This window comes from Pyrgilauda ruficollis, unplaced genomic scaffold (genome assembly GCF_017590135.1).
Source record: "Pyrgilauda ruficollis isolate IOZ18807 unplaced genomic scaffold, ASM1759013v1 scaffold143, whole genome shotgun sequence".
NCBI classification, from domain to species: Eukaryota; Metazoa; Chordata; class Aves; order Passeriformes; family Passeridae; genus Pyrgilauda; species Pyrgilauda ruficollis.
Window position 1 is genome coordinate 554,568 of NW_024512877.1, and position 23,692 is coordinate 578,259.

Here is a 23,692-nt window from a genome sequence, read left to right on the forward strand (position 1 = left end):
GAGAGGGATGTACACCTTTAGCTGAGATTTCACCTTTTTTTTGGCTAGGAACTGCAAAGCGAAGCACCAAACAGCAAAGTACAAACCCACCCGTTTGGCAGCGAGCTAATGACAGGTTTGATTTCTGGAACAAAAAAACTGTGCAACATTAAGCAGGTACGGAGAGTCCCCCACAAGAAAGCCATATTATGAAAAATAAATTAGCATGAGTGACTCAGACTATACAAAAATAACCTCTCCTTCCCACTCCCTCTGAAGCAGATAAGCAGATCTGAGCTCTTTGATCTGAGCTGGAACGCAGGGACGGGGTTGGTGTCCCCAGCCCCAGCCCAGCCTCCTGCATTATTCAGCTGTGCACGTCCCGCCGTGGAACAGGTTTCCCATCCAGGAGGTGGGAGTGATGATCTGATTCAACCTTGGGAAACACTTTGAGGTCTGTGATCTCACTCAACAAATGTCAGAAATATTTTATCAGTAGTATTGGGTCCTTCCCCTCTGGCCTGACAGCAAGAAGAAGAAGAAGAAAAGTAAATGCCAAAGTTCAAAATCAAACAGGAGATCCTGAATTACACATGAGACAACTACATAGAGAAAAACACTCTATCAGTCTTGAAAAGAAATTCCAAGACAGAACTTCTTTGTTTTGAGGCATTTCCATCAGTTTTGGTTGAAAATAAAAAAGCTGCCCTGACAGCAAAATAATCTGGAGTTTTTAATTTCTTGGGGCAATTTCCTCTCCTTTGCCAGGATGCTGGTGGGTACTGCACCAGATGCTGGCAGGATGAATGCAACCACGTATTTTCCCTCACTATCTAAACACACACAATTGCTGCTGCACAGAAGTGAATCAGCCCCACACAAACACAGGGAAAGTGAGGAACTGATGGCACTAAACAACGGGACAGCACGGCAGAACTGAGCTCTGCACTGACACTTCTGACCACAGCAAGAGGACTGTGCCTCCGCTCCTCTGCCCAGCAAAGCTGCTCATGGCTGAGGCTAGAAGTCTGTTCAGTGCTGGGGCAACAGACAACACCATAAATATCTGGGCATTTCTGCATTGAACACAAATACAATTGCAGGTGAAGTAAACTACAGAGGAAATGCCCTACATCTGCTGAAATGAATGGCAGAACTCCCTTTGGCTGCCATGACTTGTTTAGAAAAATAAAAGCACTGAATAAAGGGCAGGTTTAAATCTTAAAACAAAAAATCAAAAGACAGCTTTATCAATCCCTAGACAAGGGTTCATTATCTCCCAAGAGCTACAGCTCTTTGATACAGACTGAAAAACAATCAGCCAGCTTTTGGCTATGGAACATTTTAAAGCACGAAACCTGCATGTTCTCTTCTGCAGATATCTAAAACAAGCCCTCAATGATCCTGTCCTGCAGCAGAAACCCCCTCAGGGCAATGCTTTCCCTGCTTTGGTTCCTGCTGACCACACTTCCATCCAGGGGGGATTTCTACTGGCTGCACAGCCATTTATCCCCAGCCTCCAGCCATCCATCCCATCTCCAGCCATCCCTTCTCACCCTAAGGAGAATCAGCAGTTTTAAAAGCCCTCTTGAAACCTGCAATGGTTCTTTACCTTCCAGCCACACCAGGCAAGATTTCCCCACGCCAGAAAAGCAACAGGACCACAAATGGGCTCGGTGAGGAAAGGAGCAGCAGCTCAGGCTGCATCCTGTGAGGAAATAACACTCTCCTGGAAGGAGGGAAGTCTTCTCTTCACAGAAGGAATGCTCAGGGAGTGATTTCACACAATGAAGTATCTGCTACAGACTGGCGAGAAGTGTCAGACTTCAAAGCAAAGAGCCGACCCTTTTTAATTCAGTGGGTTGGCGCTTTGGGTGAGGAGTTTGCAAATCCACAAGCGGCTGTCAGCGAGCCCCCACCTCACCCCTGCGCCCTGGAAAGGCCCTGCCTAATCCCGCTGAATTCCCAGCTGCAAGGCTGCAGGAACGCTGCCCAGTGGGTGCAGGAGGACTTGCATGGTCCAGCTGCAGCCATGCAAGACAGTGCCATCGCCCAAGGTTGTCACCATCTCCCCTGGCACACGCAGGACACAGCTTGGGTGGGACAGTCAGCCCCACCAGGTCAGGCTGAGGGGGGTCCCCTGAAAGGGACCCCTCAATCCTCCCTTCTCACCCCATTTCTGCCTGCCTTCTGCATCGCTGGCTGAGCATTTCCACCAGCTACCCTGAACCAAACCAAGTGCTGTGCAGCAGAGTCCACTAAAACAGCAGAAAATAAATCTGGGGGGGAAAGAAAAAACAACAAAAAGAAGAGCTTATTAGTTAGTTTGTGCTGAGCTAGCGAGTTGGCCTGGCACGTGCCAGAGGCAGCACAAGGACGCCTGTCTGGGGACACAGTGGGGACAGGAGGGGACCGTGCATCTGGAGAGTGACACCTCCTCGTTTTTTGGCAGCAGGGAGCTGCGAGGTGAGCTCAGGCAGATGTGGAAAGGCAGCCTGAGAGGGGAATTGGCACTGCTACAGACTCCAGCATCCCCAGCGAGCGGGAGCTGGGCAGGGGAGGGGAGCCCCAGCCTCGCTCTCCCACAGCAGACACCCTGGGGCAACAGCGTCTCAAAGTGCTCAGCTACGACTGCCAGATGCTGCCTGTCTGTGGCTTAACTGCATTTAGCACACTCAATGAAAAAAATCTGTATCAAATTAAGAAAATGAGTAATGTTAATGGGAGCTGCACGCAAGTGCTGGTAGGACAAAGGCTCCCCTTGTTAGCTGGGCTGCCAAACGCAAAGGCCACCATTAAAGACCCATCAAGGTACCACCAGGATACGACACAGATCAAGTGTGACACATCTCCATGCTTTAGTCAGGTCTGTGGTGGTGTCAGGAATCTGCTGTGAGTGACCCCGAACCTCGCAGGACCAGCACGGGGCCGCGCGCTGCGAGCGCAACTGGCTGGGCGTTCTTCAGCAGAAAACGTTGATTCATCAGAACCCAAACTTTTGTGGGAATAGAGGGCCTCTGATGAAATCTCTCTCTCTCTCTCTGGGAGGGAGAGGCTTGAACAGCAAAGCAGGGAGACAGGCACGTCTCCTGGAAGAGGCACCAGCGCCCTGACTCAGGCGCTCGCCGAAGACGCACGCGGAAGATGCAGATTCGTATCTGCAGCCCGAGCCAGGAAAATGAGGGGTGGCAACTCCTGCCTCCACATCCCCAAAGAGGTGGCCATGCTGGCCCTGCTGGGAAAGGTTTTCTCCTTCCCAGAAAACCTGCTCCTTTCTGCTTCGGTGCAGGGAAAGTGTCAGAAATGTGGCGACTTCAATAAAGTCACCTCTAAGCCAGCTTGCACATCAAGAGACAGACAGAGGGTTGATAAATGATTTCTGAAAGTTTAAACTTCAGACTGACATCAAGATTAGGCTGCCAGCAGGGAGAGCATGAATTTTGCAGGAAAAACAGTGTTCCCTACACTGGGTATGTGGGAAAAGCAGACTGACCTCTAGCTGAACTGCTGAGGTTTTGCTGGATGACTCTTACATGAAACGGTTACACATAAATTATATCACATTCTAGATGACCACTGATGATGGCCCACTCAGAGAACATAATTTCCTTTAAAAATAGTAATTTTCCTTCCTCTTCCCCTACCCTGATATTAAATTATTTATTAAAATAATTACAAAACCAGAATACTCATTTCAATTAAACCTATGTTACTAACTCTTGAACCTGCAAAAGGTTGGACCACCAGATTCCAGGAGCATATCTGAAAAATACTGAATTTCCAACCTAATTTGAAGCACCTCACAAGACAACAGATTGCAAATTTAAAATTAGATTCTAGTGGGAGGCCCTGGTGACAAATCTGTATTTTTCTCCTGGAGCGTAGCTCGAAGGCTGTGAGAACCAGAACAATGATCAAATCCACAGCGGGCAGTGAGCCTACAGAAATAAACTTCTGCTAAAATCTGCCAGCCAACAACAAAGATTTTCACTGAACTCACCAGAACCACACAGAAAAATGTACAAGACTAATAACCGAGTGTGAACACACACATTTAATTGTAATTAAAATCTGCTTTTTCAAAAGGGCAATAGAGAGGCTGAAATTCCACAGAAAGCCTTTGAGTTTCTCAGAAACTCCAGCGGCGTATTTCATTGTTTTCACATCAGAACCTCTTAACCAGCCACTTCTTTTTTGTGAGCCGCTCTCACATGTGTTAGAGCACGGGATGGACTCCAGAAAGGCAGTTTGAGTAAGAGGAGGACGGAGGGAGGGAGGGATGTCAGCAGGAGCTGCCCCTGCGCTGCCCAGCCCGGGTACCCAGCCATGCAGCCTCACCAGCCCTCCCCAGCAGCCAGAGCACAGCCAAGCCCTGCAGAAACACACGTGTACCTTCCGAGGCAGTCCCGGTATCCAGCGCAACCTTCCCCCAGAGAGCTGTGGCATTGAGAGGTACAGAATTGCAAATGACCCCAAAAGGAGCAGTTACTGGGACTGCAGAAGCTGTCAGCACCTGCCACTCAGCGACTCCATTACTCCCGCGTCACAGGCTATGACTACATGCCAAAAACCTGGGGAGAAAGGGGAGAAAAACAAATCAGACAAAGCAGGAAGGGCTGGACAGGAGCATCTTCTGCCGGGGCCTGTCATCAGCACTTACCTAAGGAGCACTGGGCAGCACGGCACGGAATGCTGTGCTCAAATTTGGATGATGAAAGCTGATGGTGGCAGAATAAATGAGAAACCCCGTCAAGCACCGCCAGCCCCGACCACGGGATGTGGAGAGTTCCTCTTCCCAACCAAAATCCCCCCAGACTGTAACCTTGCCTTGCTGAGGCCGCTCTGTCTGAGCTCAGGGCCAAAAGCACACCTGCGACTGAGGACCACCACCAAGAGAGGCACCTTCCAGCACAGCAGGGCTGCACTTCTGGCAGCAAGGGGAACCCAGCCGCCCAGGAGACGCTGGAAGGCCTCGCAGGAGACTTCCCTGCAGACTGTCTCGGTTATGGAAAGGGCAGTTTTCCAGGCAGGGATTTCATTTCCATTTTCCAAGGGCGAATCACACGTTGGGGCAGAGCATTTACATCTGGTTTTGTGAGCAAGGGTTCTCGGGTTAATTGTGCTCACAAAGGCACAGATACAAGAGACCAATGTGTGTTTGCCAAGACCTGAGACAAGTCCTTAGGACAGCCCTCAAGTCAGACACTGAGCTCATGTGGATGCCAAATCCCAGCCCTTTCCAGTCCTGGTACCACTGTGGAGCTCCCTTGCAAGGAGCCCAGCTCTAGTCCAGGCTTGGGAGAGGCTTGGGAGATTCCCAATCCAGCTCTCACTCAACTCCCCCTTCTCCCAGCCAAGCACCAGCACTAAAACATCACCTCAACACTGCACAAAAACTTGGGAGAGTTATAAACTTCTCCACAGGTCCCAAGGAGCAAAAACCTGGGGAGGGATTACTGCTGCCCTTCATGTTCTTGGAGCTGCTTGGTGGAGAAAGTGTGATCCTCACTCTTGGCTGGATTCTCAAAAGAGGTGAGAGTCACTGGCTCTTTTTAAAATTAAAAATATCCTCATTTTCTTTCTCTTCCTTCATGTTCCCTTCTTTGCTCCTTACCTCCGCCTCTTCCCCCAAGCTGTTGGTAGAGATCTGAAAAACAGTTCATGAATTGCTCAGGAGCTGGCAGAAATTAATAAAATGAAGCTCATTTATATTGAAATGGACTCATTATCATGCCAGCTGCCAATAATTTCCAAGAGGGGAATCTTGCTGACAAAAAAGGTCCTACAGGCAAGAGGCTCCCCACCTGCACCCACCACACAGGGAGCAACCCTGCCACGAGCATTCCTCACCTCCCAGGAAAGGGAATTGTGACCATCCCTGTTCAGATCTGCCTGCTACTGCCTCAAAAAACCTGCCCAAAAGAAGAGCAAAACAAACACAGCCCAGCATTCGGTCAGATTTTCCACCCTGACATGGCTTTTGAGAAGTTTGTAACTCGGTAAAATCTGCTGCAGGGTGACACAAACTCTGGTCACTCTGCTGAGAAACCAGCTCCAGGGCAGCCCGTCCCACACACACCTGTGCTCCTCCAGCTAAACCCCTTCTCTCCTGGCAGTCCTTTGTTAAAAGGGGGATGTTTACACCTGGATCCTGCATTATCCAAATCCTCACGCTGTTCCGGTCCATCTGAAGGGCTGGCAACATCCTTTGCCACGAGCAGATGAGCACTGGGCACCACAGCTCCTCCGGAAGACAAGGATTTATCATTACCCATCCACTCTTTCCTGAAAAGTTTTGCTCCCATTAACTTTTACACCTCAGACAGTCTCTCCTAAACTAGACCAATTCTGTACTGTTCAAGAAGAACTTTTGTTTTTCATACTTTGACATGAATATGCACTGGAACGGTCCTCAGTGTCCGGGTTCATTCCAAGAGCCCAGGCTCTGGCGCCGCAGAACTTCTGGAGATCTGAAGCAGCCTCCAGCAAAGCCTTCCTTCCAGCAAGGTCTTGGAAGGTCCAACAGGGCAAAAAGTGATGCCCATGCTCCTTGTTCAGGAGGAAGGGCTGAAGCAAACTGGATCTCAGCCCCATCACTTCCTTTCCAGCACAGAGCCCTTCTGGACACGTTTGCTCCCGTGGATGCTGGCCAAGGGAAAAGCTGGCCAGTGACCCACCAGCCTGTTCTCAGGGAAGATGGACAGTTATAAACATCAACACGTGGAATAATTGATTTTTTTTTTTTAAATCAAATAAAGATTTTCAAACTCCTACACTTGAGACAAAACATCCCCTGTCAGCACTGAGTGCTCCCGACACTCCGACACGTCCCTGGTGCGTGGAGCCAACGCCTGCACACGTCAGTGCAGCTCCCCGTCCTTTGAAGGGCTGCAGGCAGCACAGCTGTATTTACTGCACAGCCACACAACAGTGCCTCCAAAATCCAGGCCAGCAGCTCCCACAGGGCTCATCGTGCTGCCAATCCCGGCCGGGGAGCGCAGGGAACCTCCACGCATGGATTAAACGCAGAGCAGGGAAGCAGAACAGCTTAAAGGAGCGCCTTGTTGTTCCTCACATCTGCTACCTGCGACTCCAGGTACAGCAAGGAGCTCTGGCTTCCACGTGCTGCAGCAGCTTGCAATGCCAAGAGTCTGGAGAAAAATCCAGCACACCTGTTTTCTGTTTGCTTGCGGACACTTGACAGGAACATTAATGGATGAAAAATATGGAAACTGTAGCTTTCTAAGAGCCTCCTTTCCAAAGCACAACCCTTCCTTTCCAGAATGAAAAAAAAATCAGTATGCAAATAGATCCCCTTGTCCAGTGAACAGGAAAAGTTGGCGAGAGGGACGACAGCTTTCTTTCAATTCTATTTTTGCTTTTTCATTTTATGAGGCATTGTTTTTGTCAGATTTCAAATGCAATCAGTTGGTTGTTAAGTAAATCTTCATCCAGTTTGGAGAAGCCCTCTACAACGCTGCCATCAAGCAGGATTTCCATACAGAGACAGGAAGCAGTAGGCATTCCATACAGAAACCATTCAGTATCCATCAGCAGCTCTGGGCTGTATCCCCCACCCACCATCCCAGTTCCACACCACTGTAACTCCAGTGTTTGATCCCACCTCCTGAAACGGACAATCAGGCCCTTGGTTTGTGACTGGAGGCCACATTTTGTTAGTTAATAGTTAGTTAGCTAACATGACTGCTGCTGAGATCAGCCCAGCCAATGCCCTGCCCTGAGACCCAGGTAAATGCTCTCCTGTGCTCCAGGGCTCTGCTGGCCTGGCAGCTCTGCCTCTCCCCATCCCATGTCCCTGGGCTGCCCTCTGCAAAACAAAACCCACAGGAGAGGCAGCATAAAATATCCTGAGCTGGAAGGGACCCACAGGGATCAGAGTCCAGCTCCTGGCCCTGCACAGACACCCTGACAAGCCTCCAGACCCTTCACCAGCCTCGTGTCCTCCTAGGGATGCTCTTCAATAGCTCCAGATCTTCTTGAACTGTGGTGCCCAAAGCTGCCCCACCCCTTGAGGGGAGGCTGCAGGAGTGCTGGATCCATGGATGGATGGATGGATGGATGGATGGAGAAAAGACTGCTCTATGCCCAGATCTTTGCTCAGAAACGCAATTCAGAAATGCTCTGAGCTTCCCCACTCTTCATCCAGACACTGAGCCCTGAGACCAACTTCAGAGGATTGCAGAAGCTGGTTGACTTTTAAAGCAGTGAAAATGAATGACAAACGTGCTCCTCTCTGTGTTTTCTTTCTATGACATTTAAAACGCCATAGAAGCCTTTTGTTTGTGAGAAAAATTAATTTCAAACCGAGCGCTGCTTGTAAGAAAAATGCATTTCAAATCAAGCATGGCATGTACTACCTGTTGAGGAGAATGGCTGCTCCTGCAGCTGGAGTGTGCCGACAGTGACCACGCAGGAAGGTCAGGGATCCATCCATCCATCCCCAGGAACGGGCAGGTAGAGCTCCAACTGCAAAACCTCTTTGCAAGCGTCTCGCTAGCGCGCAACCTCCGCGTCTGTCACGGCCGCGAGAACAACGCTGGTGATCCTCCAGATGAAGGGGAGGGCAAAGAAAAATAAACCCACATTCCCTTTGAGCAGAGCTCCTGGCGGGGAAGGTGTGGGAAGCCCTGCTCCTCCAGCTGCAGCACCGCCCCTACGACAATTCCCAAGGGAGGGAAGAAAAGGCAAGAAGAGAGGAGGGAGGAAGGTTCGTCGAGAGACTTTAGACCTCCACAGAGGCAACAGTCAGCTATCCCCAAATCCCTGCTAAAGGAAACAAAACCAGGAGCACAGCACCAAGGAAGCACCGTGGGGCCTTGGCAATAAATTAATCAAAGAGCAGAGCAGGTAGCCCAAGGGAAAGCCCCCTCTCCAGGGTTTCTCTATTTATAGAGGGGATGTGAACAATTGACACGGTTGTGGGTTTGTTTGTTTTTCAATCATTTTTACAACTATCTGAGCATGTTTTAACTCTTTCTCCTTCCCTTCCCTTTTATTTTTAATGGTGGGAAAATCCCCCTTTCTGCCCTGGGGGGGAAATCTGCAAGGTTGTACACGTTTCCAGCAAAGGGCAGAGCAGGGGAAGGATTCTAATTTCAGATCATCAGACATAAGCAAATCTATGGGAAGCCACGAGGGCAACTCCCTGGAGCCTGTGGGGCAGACTAAGCCCAGCCACGAGGAACTGCAGGGAAGGAGGAGCCCACTTGGCCTCCGTGGAGGCTCTGAGGACTGCATGTACATTTATATGATACCTGAAAAATGAAAAGAATTCCCAAAATGCAGCTGAAATAAAAAATAAGGTGCGGCTTGTTTATTTACCTTTAGGTTCTATGTTATTGTTATTACACTTAGCTTAAAAAGGGCTTTCTGCTTGTGCCAAATGAGCCGAGAACTGCTGATACACAGCAAGGGTGGGACGTGCCAAATGCACTCAAAAGATTGAGAAGTAACAAGAAAATGTTCAGGCCAGGAGACAAGAGCTCCAAATGGATCTGTGGGAGCTCTCACTGTACAGCCAAGGAGTGGGACCTTGCCTGCACAGAAGAACCACCCAGCACCACAGGCTCCAGCAATAAAAACTGAAACCCTTGGCTAGAGTGACCGACGAGACAGGATGTGAAGGATTAAAATGGTGTGGAAAAAAATTAAGGGCAATAATTGTGGTAGGGGGAATTGCAGAGGAAGTGCTTGGTGTATCTCCTCATTTAAGCACTGAGGTAAGTAATCTGATTTTCAAGCAATGCCAAAGACCTCACACAGATCATTAAGATGGTGCCTGAGATATGAAGTACCTAATTTTAGATACCCTGACTTAAGTACTAGGGAGGGATTCCAGAGGTCTGTGGAAAAACCGGTGTGAAATACAACTCGGGCAGATCAGCAGAGCTTTCCCTTTCTGCTCCTTCTCCCCAAGGGAGGGTGAGGAACCTCACTGGGCACCAGAGCTCTGTAAGCCTCCTCAATCACTGCTTCAGAGTCAGGAGAAAGGACAGCACAACAACTTCCACAATAAGAAAAAGGACTGAAGCAAAGGATGTTGTTTGCAGATGACAGCATGCCTCGCACAGGTTTTGGCACCAGGATCTCTCTGTGAGCTCCTGCTTTGAAATCAGCACCACTCAAGACTCGTCCTTCACTGAAACTGCACTGGGCTGGGGAGGCCAGCACTGCAGGGAGGGCTGGATTCCTGCTGCCAGGCTCCCCAGAGCTCCCTTCTCTCTGGGAACACAGTGCACAGAGACCCAGCACAGCCACATCCCAGCGGGAGAGGGTACGGGGTGACCAAGGAGGAAAGCTGTGTCCCACCAGCGGAAAGCACGCACTGAACATCCTAAATTCCCAAAACCAGGGGGTTTTTGCCTGGCATGTCAGTGCAGCACGGACAGGGCTCTCTGCTGGGGCAGGGACAAGGGAAGATGCTGACACAGCCACTCAGCCAGGCCCAAAGGCAGGACTGCCCACAGGACTCCCACCCTCCTCCTGCTCCCAGCGCCCCTGGCAGAGACCATGGGAGCAACCAAAGGAGCCCAAGCTTCCCAAAACCCCAGGGGAATCCTGCCTGCTGTTAAGCAGAGCTGTGTCCAGGTGGCTGCTGTGCTCAGCTCCTGATATCAGCCCCAGCAGAGCAGCTCTGCCATGGCACAGCCTCACCCCTCCAGACCATGCACAGCTCGGCTCCTTGGGACCAGCTGGCACTGCCAAAGGTGAAGGCAGCACTCAGGTTTTATCTTGCACGTCCTGGCAGAAGCTGGTGGCTTCAGCTGATCTGGGCTGACCGGTTCCAGCCACGACTTGTCCCTCACAGCTCCTGACATGGGTCTCCCCCAGGGAGGGGCACACATCTCCAGGGCCACATGGCTGGGTGTTGCTTCTTTAATGAACAGGGGACAGAACCCATCCACGAGGGATGGAAATCCCAGGAGAAGACACCCTCGGGGCTCAGGGGGTGAGCCCCCACCCTGGGAAGGGAGCAGAGCCAGAAAAGGCATGGATCAGCAAATGCTCTGGAGAGGAAAAGCCAGAACTACCCAAAGCCAGGGAAGGCAGCTCAGGGTGGAAAGCTGATACCCATCAGCTCTGAGTGTGGCCTCCAACTGAAATGAAGGCTTTGCCTCCTTTTCCATAGAGTGCATGGGGGGAGAGGCATGTGAATTACCACATCTGAGGTTATCAGGAGCAAAATCCAGAGGGTAAAACGTGCCAGTCAGCAGCAGCTTTCAATCTGCATCCCAAAACTATGAGAGAAGCAACCACAGGGATATGGGAAGGAATTTTTATATTAAAACCTGTGGATCAGGATCCTGCCTGGGACTGCAGAACAAGTGATCCCAGCAGTGATGTGTCCATCTGTCTGTCAGTGGGATGCGAGCTGGGGAGCACAGCTGAGAGATGGAACCGGGAATGACACGAGAAAAAATGGGAATCGGAATTAATTTCTGCCTGCTGCTCTTGATCATCCCTGCAAGAAGATGACCCATTTTCCAGAGGAGGAAAGGCAGAAGACACCTTTCCAGGAAACTGCTAGTGGAGCTGAAGATGACAAAAACTGGCACAGGAATTATGATCTGCATAAGAAACTTTGCACAGAGGTTGTGCTGAGGAGAGAATTACCTCACTCAAGTCTTTTCATGTTTTCAATGCAGACACATAAAAATGAAATGTGCTGGTGACTTGTGCTGAGGACACAAAGCTGGGAGAAGTCAGAGCACAGAACAGACCTTTTGTCTCATATTGATCCCAGAGGGCCATCAGCTCCTGTGTGTGACAGAAATGCCAAGAAAAGCAAATGTAAATCAAAGGATGCACCAAGCAGGACTTGCCCAGCAGAAACAGCAGTGACTGATGCTGCAGAAGACACTGACCTCATCTGGAACGTGCAATCCTCACCGTGGCCAAGGTTAACACAGACCAGACACCTTCAGCAAAGGCAAGGCCAAAGCGAGGCTTCACTCCGAGGGGAGTTCAGAACAACAAAGCTGCTGTCAAGTGGAACACAGGCAGAGAGGCAGCTGAGCAGCCCCAGAGCATCCAGCTGGGGGTTCAGGGGCTGAACACTGCCCTGGAGCCCTGAGCAGCCTCGGTGAGACCCAGGGATCACAGCTGCACAGAGGGACAGAGCTCGTCCTTCCCAGCCTCAAGCTGCTCCTGAGCAATAGGAAAAAACCAACAACAAATCCTCCACAGCTTGGCAGCACCACGGCTGGTCCAGTCCTCCCCTGGCTTTGCAATCTGTGGTCAATCAGAGGGGAATGTTGCTGCTGGCAGGAGGGAGCTGCCTGTGAGTGGTGCCAGGTGACCAGCTGCAGGGCTTGTACCTGAGAGCTCCCCACATCCTGCACAGCACACTGCCAAACCAGCTTCAGCTCAGCCCTCCCCTGAAAATGACCCAAAAAGCAGTGCCAGAGAAGGAGCAGGGAGAGATGCTCCAAACCCTAGTGGGAATGTTTCAGCACCAAACCCTAGTGGGAATGTTTCAGCACCAGGCTCTCACTCCTTTCCGTGCACTCACTGCTGGCTACAGCCACAGAAACAAAACACTGAGCTCAAGTATGAAGAAGTGGGAATTTTTTTTTGGTATTCTAAAATATGTGTCAGGAACGCAAACTCCTCATAAAACAACAGCTATGCCTCCTCCAAATGCCAGGTTGGTGAGGTATCAGCCACACCAGCAAAGAGAACCACAGTAAATCTACCCAGCACTGCAAGGAGTGACCATGGCACTCAGTGCTCTGGGCTGGTGACATCAGGCACAGGTTGGACCCCACGACCTTAGAGATTTTCTCCAACCTGTGACTGATATTTTCAGCAGCAAGTGCTATTCCATCATTTCAGTGCTTCACTTTTCCAAAATAACCCTGCAAGAAAAAAGCCAGTTTCCTCTTTACATTTAAAGAGCAGAAGATGATTTTAGTGGCTGCCAAAGCCACTGGTGTTTTCTGTGGCATCATTCCCAGCCAAATGAAAGCAAACCCTCGAGCAGACGCACACTCAGTCTACCTGTGCACACACTGACCAGTCACCTTGCCTGTGCTACGAGGGAATTACCCACCCACCTGAGCTCACAACAGCTCCTGAATTCGCCTGAATGGCTTCTGTCCCCCCACAGAGCCACCTCCAAGCTGCAGGGACATCCAGCCTTTCCCAGTAACTTCCCAGCACTGCTTTTGTCTGCATGCACACAGCCACCGCTGTGTTACTGCTTAAAGCAACTTTTACTCAAAAGGGTGTTAAAAATAACACCAGGGACCAGGAATTCCCTCTTGAAAGACACTTTTCCACCCTCCTGAGCCAAGGCCACCAGGAGAGGTGACTCTCCCGTGCCTTCCACTCCACCAGCAGCCACAGCCACGTCTCCACACTGATCCTACAGACCTCAGACACTGCTGCCATCTTCAAGGGAAGCCCTTCAAAGAGGGGACAAAAGAGAGAAGCAAAGGACACATTTACAACAGAGCTAAACAAAGACTCTGTGGTTCTGCACCAGCCCTTGCATCTCTTTTTGGGAGGCAATAACCTTTGTGCCAGTGCAGGGTTTCACCTTGAACTTTTGTGCTCTCTACTACAGAGTCTGCCCTACAGGTGCTCTGGAGACCTCTGGATGCTCTGCCATCAGAGTCTTGGTCTGAAAAGATCTCCTCATCACACAGCATTGATGGGCTGTACGTCCTTTCAAGTCACCCATGAGCAACATCAAAATATTTCAAATGCAATTCCCTTCCTTACTTGTCTTCTTAGGTTTTTTCCACCACTTTTTAGAGCTGACGTACCTACATGAAAAGAGGGGGAAGAGGTAAAAATCCCCGTATTTGGTACTTTATTATTTACAGTTTTTAATCAACTCCTACAAAACCTTTCTCAAGATGTTATTCCCTGTACATTAAAGGAGCAAGGACAGCTCTGTGCAGTGCAGGAATCAAAGCACAGCCTCCACTCTGGGGCCAGATCTACATCACAAATATTTGCCAGCGCAGCCGTATCCGCTGCTGTGCTGGGACACGACCTCTGACTGAGCCTGCAGAGGCCACTGCAATACGGTCACAGCGGCAAAAGGATGACGTGACTTACAGTAACACATCTTTCTTTAAGTCCCAAAGGAACCCAAGCTCAGGATAAGCTCCTGCAGCAGCAGCGCAGCAGTGCAGCTTCGCTGGCGTGACGCAGCAACACAAACGCTGCCGGTGGAGTTTTCCCGAGGGCTCCCCGTCTGCGGGGCTGCAGCAGGGATGGGCAGAGGCCAAGGAGAAGTGTCTCCCCGGCTGCAGAGTGCTGACTGCAGCCTTTTCTCGCCCGGGGAGCTGCACATGGGGCGGCTGGGAACAAGCCGCCGCACGAGCGGCTTCCGCCCGCGCAGAGCGGCTGCCCAGCACCCTGCCCGCCAGCCACGCCGAGAGCGGGGCCAAGCTCCCTCCCTGGGCTCTGCATCTGGCCCCCGAAGGAGCCACGAGGTTTGGAGAGGGGCACATGGAAGCAAAAAGCTCAGGCCAGCTTCCAGCATCGCAGCGGGAAATCTCGCCTTGCCTCGCGCACCGGACGGTCACAGCGAGAAGGAAAAGGCCAAAGGGAGCAAAGAACGGGGAAATCTCAGAGAAACAAGATGTTATTTCTCTGTTTTCCACACACCATTTCTTCAGGGGTCAATTTTAGGATCTTTTCTTTGACTCACAGCCCCCTCAGCAGCCGGGCCAGCTCCACTCGCCCCTCTCAGGGCTGTCCCTGGCTGCAGGGAAGGCTCCTTCTCCTCTTCCTCCTCCTTCCCTTCTCCCTGCTGTGCCCAGGACACCCAGCAGAGCCAGTGATGAGAAGGAGGAGAAGGAGCAGGAAGCACAGGCAGTTCTCTGCCATCTCCCAGCACCACCCCAGGTCACAATCCCCATCTCATTTTCCCATTAAAACAAAAAAGTGCCCTTCAAAAGAAGCTCACAATAAGCCCTGAAAACATCCGTGTTAACAACTTACATATAATTTTTTAAATACCTGAAATTCTCCCAGCAAAGCACCCAAAAAGCAGCCAGATACTCTCCTCCCTCTGCAAAAAGTGCTCCTGGATCTGAACTGCAGGGAGCCAAAGGAAGGCAGCACAGGCTGGAGAAATCCATCCCTCCTGGTGCCATCTGTAAGGCTGCAATTAGCTACCAGTATTTCTGTAACCCTATATAGTGCTGCACACAGAAAATCCATTAACTGGGACATTTTTGTGGGATTTCTGTCAGTTTGATTGTTCCAGAGGCTTATATTTATAAAAGATACAAAAACCTGACGGGCTTCCTTTGTTCAGTGTTTCACAAAGATCCACCAACTTTCAGGGTTCAATTCCACTATAATTATTAGATTAGTAATTATGTAAACAGGCAGTAAAGCCTTTTTTAAGACAATAAAAACACTTGCAGAGTAACTTAATGTTCAGAAGCAGAGCGCAGCTCCTCCAAGCACCACCCAAAATCCCACGGCACCAATTAATATCGGGATATTGTTCAGCCTGACCATTTACCAGCACAACAGGTCACCCGGGAGGAGTAATTCAAACCAGCCGTGGAATGGCTTTGAAATGAGACAAATAAACTCCTCCAGGGATGGCTGGAATTGTGGTTTGAGGCCCATTTCCACCACCCCCATCCCCTTTGCTTCACCTGAGGAGCCAGGATGAGCTCACTGGGCAGCAGGACGGGGGAAAAGGGAGCACTCAGCACAGAGCTCATTCCCTGGATGGCGTGGTGGGATGGGAAAGGGGACAGCAGCAAGCACCACGGTGAGGAGGGCACAGGGATGTGGGTGTCACGGGGAAGAGGAGAGCCCCCCGAGCACCTCAGCCCTCCCGGGGACAGGGCTGTGAGCACAAGGAGCCAGGCACTGAGGTCTGGCACGTCCTCCCTCCGCCCAGCTGTGGGAAAGGAGAGAAGCACTCCATTATCGCTCCTCACACAGGCTCTAACATGCCTCAACTTATTCTCTGCCTCTTAAAAAAACCCAAACAAGCCGTGAAAAGGAATGTATAATCACCTGGCAGGCCACCTCTCTGCTCCAGCTTGCAGGCTCTGCCCCACCACGTCCTTTTCCCAGCCCAGTGTGACTTGTGAAATATTTTACACAATGGGCACCTCCAGCTTTACAAGGGAAACAACTTCCCAGCCCACTGACAGAACAGGCTGAGGGCTCCTGACATGGAGGAAGCATGCCCTGATGGGATCTGGACAGGGAGATGAAATTAGGAAGAATGAGTGTTTGTTTCTGCAGGAGATGCAGCAAACTCTGGCAAAACCCAGCCCGTGAGGCAGCCAAGATCTGCAGGATGGGAATCACAGAACCATGGAATGGTTTGGGTTGGAAGGACCTTAAAGCTCACGCAGTGCCACCCCCTAACGGGGCAATGACACTTTCCACTGTCCCCTCCAAGCCTGTGCAGCCTGGCCTTGGGCACTCCCAGGGATCCAGGGAAGCAAAGGGATTGCAGTTACTCCTCCCAGCAAACAAAAAGGCTGGAGAACTCTGGGAAGTTCAGTGTCTCTGCTCCCAGGGCTCAGCAGGGTTAATAACCTGCTCCTCTCACAGCCCCCATGTAAACACACAATTTTGGGGCACAGAGCCGGCGCTCTGAGTTCATGTTCATAGTTCCATTTTAGTTTTCCTCCTTAAGGCCTGACTTCCAACTGCCTTCTGAAAAGGAAACAAGTCCTGGACTTGTTTGAACAAGTGGGCAACACCTGCTCCAAGCTCTTGGCTTTGCTGCATTGTCTGGGGTTTGAGGTTTGTTCTTTAAAGCCCAACCTAACTGGCTTAGGAGAAAAAAAAAGAAAAGCCCATAACCAGTTTCAGGAATAAGAGAGAAAAAGACTTCATTCATTCCAATCCTTTGTTTTCAGGAAACTTACCCTGACGTTTCTTTGCCAACACATGAGGAAAACTGCAGAAAATGCAAACACAGGCAGGATGGTGCTTCAAAGGGAGAAGGTGCAGCCCTGCCTTGGCTCCAGTTTCTCCTGACCCAGCCTCTCTTCTGGGATATTTCTGTATCAGAGAGCCCGTTTTACTGGAATCTTAACAAGCAGGGAAGAGCAGGGCAGCATCCTGCCTGCCAAGTGTAATTTGTTTATGCAAGATTTCCAGAATCCATCTTCTCCTCTGCCCCAGAAACACTCTGTACACTCAGAAGGAAGATGCTGAAGGGTGATGATGGGAGAGCTGGGCACAGCTGAGTGCTGCTGGAGTGGGAATGCTCCCAGCAGAGTCCAGGGATGGTTCCATCCCAGCTCTCCTGCCACTGCAGTGCTGCCCTGGAGTGCTTTTCCCAGAGAACTTCCAGGTGGAGATTCATGGAGACAGGAGGACAGCTCCCAGTCCAGCCTGCCAGCCAGTGACTTCAGCCTAAACTGAATTAGGAACTGGGAATCCCACAGGAACACTGCTTGGAGGTTTTCTCTGCTTAAACACCATCCACCCACGTCAAACAGACAAGAATTATTTATCTGTCGGGGCTGATTTTGCCCAATTAATTCATTAAGGAGTTGGGGGGAATATTCTGGAGAATGCCACATGCTGTGAGCAGATAAATAACATGTCCCACTGTAGATGTTTCCTAACTTAGCTTGTATTTAAGGCAAGTAATAAATAACAGCACTGAACACAGTTCTTAACACCAACATAAAATTTCAAAAACCAAACACTGTCTAATTTTGTTGATTCCTTTGCTGTGCCAGCTGTAACAGGTTGATAAATTCCCACAGAAAGGATATCATTCATAAGGACCTTGCATGCCTTTGCTGGGACAATTTTTAGGGATGTACTCAGCAAAAGATGATGCACAACAGGTTATGTGCACCACAACGGGTTGGGATTTGCACACAGGGAAGAATTAATCAAAATAAATCCCATTTACTATCATGACAGCCAACTATAAATTTTAATTTAGCTGAAGGGAAACCAAATATTGACATCCTGGACTAGACTGGCCACGAAGTTTGACTGATGTCACACAAAGCTAACCTGATGCTTAAACAACAACAACAATTATTAAGCTGTTAGCTCCACCAGCCTTAAAATGTGAAAATTTTACCAATATTTTCCCAATCCATTCAGGTGAAAAAATACATCAATGCAAGAGCCATCCAGCTTTTTCAAAATTACAGTGCCTTTCATGAAAGAAACCAGGAGCAACGCTACCTGCCAAGTCAGTAAACAAAATTAGAACTAGAAGAGTAATAAATTCCATTTTTAATCAGGGAAAATGCCAGAAATAATTAAAAACTAATACCCCTTGTGGAAGCCCAGCTGAAATATTTGCTGATTTAAAATTAAAATGGTCTTGCATTGGCCTAACAAAGAGTTACGTTTAGAATATTTTCAAAATTAAAAGCAGCACAGCCGACGTGCATCCACCTCCCTGATTGCAGAGGGAGCCACAGAACAGAGTTATCTGCACAGGGCTGTGGGAAGCTGAGGCACAAATGGTCACTTAGCCCAAATTCTCAATTTCTCAGCTCAATTTCTGTAAGAAATCCTGACAACCCAGCCCAGGCACGAAAGCCTCCCGCCCCTGGGAATCAAGCTGCTCACATCCATCTCCACATAATCCTCTGAGCACCGCTGCAGTGCCACATTTAAAAGCAGCACAGCCGACGTGCATCCACCTCCCTGATTGCAGAGGGAGCCACAGAACAGAGTTATCTGCACAGGGCTGTGGGAAGCTGAGGCACAAATGGTCACTTAGCCCAAATTCTCAATTTCTCAGCTCAATTTCTGTAAGAAATCCTGACAACCCAGCCCAGGCACGAAAGCCTCCCGCTCCTGGGGATCAAGCTGCTCACATCCATCTCCACGTAATCCTCTGAGCACCACTGCAGTGCCACAGTGGGAATTAAAGAACAGCTCTCCAGAGCAGCCATTGAGATAATCCCACCAGCCGGGCAGGAGCCAGCCAGCTCCATCCCTCCCATCCCCATTCCCAGGGAACAGCTCGTGCCAACAGGTGGCATTTCAGATAAACGCCGCTCTGTGCTGCTGGATAAACCTGTCTCACACAAAGCTGGGCCTGGGGAAGCCCGTCCTGTGCCGTTATTCCCGTGGAATGACCCGCAGTGCTCACACAGGGGGGGTTCATCCCTCTGTGTTTCACCCACTCAGCGTTCCCAGAGAGCACCCGGCCCAGATGTGGGGGATGTTCCTCACAGGAGGACAGGGGTATTTAATGCTGAGGACCCTTGCCCCCCCAGGTTTTTAAATTCTAGAGATTCAGTTCAATTGCAAGGCAAGGATTTCAGCGTGCAGCACTCCAGCTGCCTGACAGCTTTAGTGGGTTACTCAGTGGTGAGGCTTAACCAAAGCTGTGTCTGAGAAAAGAGGTGCTCTTCAACCCAGTTCCAGGGATTCACAGTCAAGAGCCTGAAATCTCCCTGAGTCCCAAAGCCCCTTTACAGCCTCTCCTGTACCACTGAAAGAAAGCCAGACTAAATCACAGAATGATTTGGGACCTTCAAGATCATCCCTCCACCCAGGTGAGGCGCCATGCAGGGGACGTGGTGGTGACAAATATCTCCTTAGACAGCAGGGGCTGCGCTCAGCACGGTGCCACTTCATCAGAAAATGTCACAGTCACATTTTCTGGAAAATTCCTTTGCCCAGGATTTTTCTCCTGGGAAGCTGAGAAGCCTCAGAGAAAAAGGAAAACAATAATTATCTGACTTGCTTTTCCTGTGTTTTGCTGCTTTGGAACCTGTTTGGAGATTGTTTACCAACAAGTGATTGTTTAATTGGTTTCATGTGAATTGTTTTGACTCTTTGGCCAATCAGTGCCAAGCTGTGTCAGACTCTGGAGAGAGTCACGAGTCTCATTATTATCTTTTTAGCCTTCTGTAAGTAACCTTTCTGTATTCTTTAGTATAGTATAGTTTAGTATTCTTTAACGTAATACAGTATCACAAAATACTAAATTACCCTTCAAAGAGCATGGAGTCAGATTCATCATTCCTTCCTTCATCTGAGAATCCTGCAAATACAATAAGAAAAGGCTTCTAAAATCAAGTGAAAGGAGTCACATGCACCTCCAGAATTTGGCTGCTACACAGACCTGTGGGACCCACTCAATTACCCTGGGATAATGTTGCCATAAATTGTAGGTCAGGCATAGTGGAATACGAATCCCTGGCCTCTGGCATTCCTCTGCTAGGTTTAAAAAGAGAGGTTGGACAAAGATAATCCTGTTATTGCTCTGTCAATTTTACTAGCAGAGACTCTAAATGTGAAATTTGGTCCAGCTTGAGCAATAAAATCAGATTTTCATTTCCAGGCTCCCAAGAGCTCCGGCTGGGAGCCTCGGCGAGCTCCAGGAGTTTGAGAACTCGGGGCTTTTGGAAGCCCTCGGAGTGGGGAGCAGAGGGAGAGCCTGGAGAGGCTTCCACAGAAAGGGATTGAGTTTCTGAGACCTGGGGAGCGTTCTGCCACGGCGCTCACGGCGACACGTGGCGCTGCCGTCTGCCGCGAGGAGCGGGAGCTGCCAGGGAGGCGTCAAGTCTGTCCCTTCTGTCCCCAGCTCCCAGCTACGCGGGGACGTGACTCACATCCCGCTGCAGGCTGAGCCAGGCAAGGCATTTCATTGCCATTTAGACAATGAATCAGGAGCTCTGCGAGCAACACAACCCCGATGAGGTTTTATCTTCCTGCGTTCAGATCCAGATCTTATTTTTGAGAAGAATTTGATGAAAGGGTAGTTTTATACACCTGCTGAAAAGGCTTGGTCCTTGATTCCTTCTCAGCAGTACTACAGGCTGCCATAACCTCGAACCACAGACCTACAGAATATCCTGAACTGGAAGGAACCCACGAGGATTGAGTCCAGCTGCTGACCCTGCACAGGACACCCCAACAATCCCATCGCATTCCTGAGAAACACCTGGATGTGTTTCACTTTTTCCATCAATAATCGAGGCCCAAAGCAGGTTACAGAAAAGTCAGGGGAAGCAACAGGTAGCAGAGGTTTTGAAAAACCGCTGCTGCTCCCTTAAGTGACTCATTTTGGGGTTCAACAAGCAAAAAGTGCATTAAAATTTCAAAGGGTTCCTGTACAAAAATAGCTCTGCACAGCTGGAGTGGCTTCAAGTGAGATGCACACTCTGATGAGCAGGTTCAAGATTGCTCTGAAAGAGCTAAATATCTGCAATCTTGTGTGAATGCCAGGTGAGCTGTGCTCCTCCTAAAGCTGCTGAGGGAGCACGGGCTGGGCAGTTATTTCAAGCACAGGGCGATCAAATCAAACCTGGGATAAGCACAGCACAGCCTGAGCAGGTTCTGGGGACCAGCAGGATGAGCCCCTCGACCTGGGAAACCCTGGAGCTGGGACTAGGGCCCCATCCCAGTGCAAGGGAGAACGTGCTCACAGGGATGGCAGGTCTGTGTCCTAGAAAGGAGGCTGGCTGGACCCCAAATCAACTCCAAAGGCAATCCCTCAGACTTCTTGCTCCCCTTGTAGACAACAGCTCTCAGCAAAATGCACTGGAAACGTGCAGACCTCAGGGCAAGCTCAGGCTGGACATCTGAAGGAATTTCTCCATGGAAAAGGTGATTAAGCATTGGAAGGGGCTGCCCATGGAGGTCTGGAGTTCCCATCCCTGGAGGTGTCCAAGGAAAGGCTGGATGTGGCACTCAGTGCTCTGGGCTGGTGACAAGGGGGACATGGGGCACAGCTTTAACCTGATGACCTCCGAGTTCCTTTCCAGCCTCACTGATTCTGGGATTCTGTGATTCTGAGCCTGAGGGAAGCCCCTGTGGGATACCATGGCAACTCCTGCCTCCCCTATGAGCAGGGAGCCAGCTTCACCACTTTAGCCAGAAGCACCCCCAGGAAAAGCCTGGAATCCCAGACTGCTCGTGCTGTCCCCACAGCTCTGCACAGTTTGGTCTGCAGGGGTTATTTCTCCTCTCAGTATATTGATTAGCAATTCTGCCTGCCCAACCATGTGGGTCTACTGGGTTCCTTCAAAGAAGGAATCCAGTGATTTGCCCTGCACATTTGTCCTCAGCACCAAACAAACATTTGCTGCAGCACTTCTCCTCGATGCTCTGCGTTGCTGAATTATGCAAGAAGAGCACATTCCACAGACACAATTCCTATGGCTTGCAAGATGGATCTGTGCTTTACACACAGGAGGGCTGTGCTGTCTGCAGCAGCTCTCCTTGTGGGACACCATCCACCCTGACCACCTCAGGAGCTGCCCAGGGGCCCTGCTGGATCCACCCTGCAGTTGTATCCCAGAGCTCCACAGTCACATGAGGATATGTGAGCCTGGGTCCAGGGGCTCACACAAAGCTGGAGCTGTTTTTCCTGTCATCACAGACCTGGGACTGGCAATTATTTCGTTTCCATCTCTCTGGTGCTGACGGGGGAATCACTGTCCTGCCTCAGGCAGCAGAACAGCCCCAGCTCCATTTCCTGTGGCACCCAATAGCATCATGGAACCACGGAATATCCTGGGCTGGAAGGGACTCACAGGGATCACCCAGTCCAACTCCTGGCCCTGCACAGACACCCAACAATCCCACTCTGACCCTGAGAGCCTCGTCCAAACCCTCCTGGGAACAGCCCCAGCTCCCATTTCCTGTGGCACCCAATAGCATCATGAAACCACGGAATATTCTGGGCTGGAAGGGACTCACAGGGATCACCCAGTCCAACTCCTGGCCCTGCACAGACACCCAACAATCCCACTCTGACCCTGAGAGCCTCATCCAAACCCTCCTGGAGCTCTGTGGGACCGTGCCCAGCACCTCTGGGGGAAGAACCTTTCCCTAAATCCAACCTAAACCTGCTCTGGCACAGCTCCAGCCCTTCCCTGGGTCCTGTCACTGGCCCCAGAGCAGAGATCAGTGCTACCCAGCAGTGGAGCCAGGTTTTTGGCAGGCACTAAGTGGGTCAGCCTCCTGTTCTCCAGCAGAACTCAATGCATACCTGATGAGATCCCAGTCCCTGCAGAGATTCAGAGAGCCCAGGCCCTCTGCCTGACCTCCATCCTGCCCAAACCTCTTCCCTGCTCAGTGCCAGCCTCTCTGTGCTCCCTACCCAAACCTCTGCCTGGAAAAGGGTTCCCAAGGAGGACAGCTGTAGGGCGCTGGCAAAAACGAGGTTTCTCCCTTAGCTGTGAAGCCCCGCGAGGCTGCCAGCACACCTTCCCTGCAATGCCTCTATTTCCAAACAATCCAGCCCCTTTTCCCAAAGATGCAGCCCGAGCCCTGCAGATGGATCTACCCTCAAAGCCACACTCCCAAAAAAGCCTTGATTCCTCTCTCCCCTTGCCCAGAAGCACAAACCAAGGGCGCTGTGATTTTCTCATGGCCCCAGACAGCCACTGCCTGTTCCCTGCATTGCTTCACCACGTTTGGAAATACAGAATCAGCTCCTGGAGCACCTACATGGCTGTGAAACTCTGCCCTTGTCTTGCCTCAGCCCTGCTGCACCAGGGCTGGAGGGCACATGTCAGCAGAGAGGCACTGCCTGAGCCAGTGGGAATGGACCAGGGGCTCCCAGGGATATTCCCAACAGCTTCTCACTCTTCATGGAGCTCTGGACATTTGTATGAATTCCCCAACTTCACTTAAAAAAAGTGGCTGCATCTTGCTCCTCCTCAAAAATCTCTTAATTCCTTTTAATTTCCCTTTTAAAAAACTCTCCATAAACTCCAAACTTCAAGGTACACTCAGGTAACCATGT

At 50.4% G+C, this 23,692-nt stretch overlaps 1 protein-coding gene across 1 annotated transcript in view; it reads right to left on the reverse strand.

The window, feature by feature from the left end:
* The window catches only part of TIAM1 (TIAM Rac1 associated GEF 1), a 98,676-nt gene that overhangs the window by 69,638 nt on the left and 5,346 nt on the right, over positions 1–23,692 (reverse strand). The window lies entirely within an intron of this gene.